The 1,431-nt window shown below is 45.4% G+C and overlaps 1 long non-coding RNA gene across 1 annotated transcript in view; it reads right to left on the reverse strand.

Moving 5' to 3' along the window:
• LOC107838156 (uncharacterized) overlaps window positions 1-599 on the reverse strand; it is a 5,448-nt gene extending 4,849 nt beyond the window's left edge. Inside the window, exon 1 of the long non-coding RNA XR_001664209.1 lies at window positions 154-599. This is a non-coding gene — a long non-coding RNA (uncharacterized LOC107838156). The remainder of the gene's footprint in view (window positions 1-153) is intronic.
• Window positions 600-1,431: the final 832 nt, after the last annotated feature.

Here is a 1,431-nt window from a genome sequence, read left to right on the forward strand (position 1 = left end):
ATTTGGTTTCATCCGATTTATTCACTGACAGAGGAAAGGCGCCGCCTCACTCCCATAATCCCCCCAAAATATCACAAAGGCTAAATCATTCTGTTCCCCAGAGGAGGCGGGATTACAGAACCGGGCCGAACCGGAGCAGGGGGCGGGGCTTACCGTCAGAGACGTAGGAGAAGGGTTTGTTCCTGACGGAGAGCAGAGTCAGCAGGTTGAAGAACAGAGCGACGAACGTCCCGACCAGCAGCCGCCCTCTGGGGACACAAACAGATCTGTCACCCGCCGATCAGGCAAAACATTATGACCACCTGCTGCTCTAAGCTCCCGGACCCGAGGCAGGGACAGCTGTGGTGTCTGGTACCAACAGCAGCAGAGCCTTTACATCCTGGTAGATCTGATGTTTGTTAACAGGAGAAACGTCTCGTTATACACGAAGTAACCTGTGGAACTAGGACTTTTCATCAATATTAAGGAATTAACTTAAAACGAGCTCCTACAGGCTGAAAAGCTCCATCTCGGTTAGTTTTGTCTCATTTCACATGGACTAAGGGTCTGGCACTAGAAACCAGACTGAAATACTTGGTAATACTTTGCGTTTTTGCAGGTGGTGCAGAAACATCCTGATGGACCCAAAGCTTCCCAAACCATCACTCTCACGCCCAGAAGCCCCGCCCACCTGGTAACGGAAACGTCTGCAGAGAGCAGAGGGGAGGATTCATCTAATCAGATTAAGATTCATCCGTTCCCACATTCCAGGATCAACCAAAACTCTCGTTTCCTCCACTGGAGCGACTACCTAAAACCTCAACCCAGTCCAGGTTCCTCTGGTTCTTCCTGCCCTGCAGCTGATGGGAGACAGAAGGACTGATGGTGAAGCAGGTCCTGAACCACAGAGTTCAGCCTGCTGCGTCCGCAGCGCACAAAGCAGCATCATCACAGATCCTTCCTCCCAGCAGGAGTTGGGTTCTACAGACATCACTGCTTCCAACGAACTCAATAAGTGCCGATATTTACAAAGCTTTATTTTAAATAACATTCATGGTGCTGCTGCATGTTTTTTGTTGTTGTTTTTTTTGTATAATGAACGCACAAAACATCCTACTACTGGAACATCCCTTCATGGCAGTACATTATTTCCTAACTACACAGTAATTTTTGTAATAATCTTTTACAGAATATTATTATCATTCCTAATCCTGTTTTTATACATTTCCTCCATTCTCTGACCTCATCAGGCATCTTTATATCTGCACAGATATGACTCTGCTGGTTTGAGTTGAGAAGTTTTTCCCTTTAGAAAAATAAAATCCGAATAAATGTATTAAAAAATCCAGAATATTAAACCTCCTGGACACAAAAACAAGCAGAAACTCTTCAAATCAAACCTGAACTGATTGATTTATGTCATGTAAGCTGATAAAATCACCACCAGTTCAC

Source organism: Poecilia formosa, unplaced genomic scaffold, assembly GCF_000485575.1.
Source record: "Poecilia formosa unplaced genomic scaffold, Poecilia_formosa-5.1.2 Scaffold216, whole genome shotgun sequence".
Classification (NCBI taxonomy): Eukaryota; Metazoa; Chordata; class Actinopteri; order Cyprinodontiformes; family Poeciliidae; genus Poecilia; species Poecilia formosa.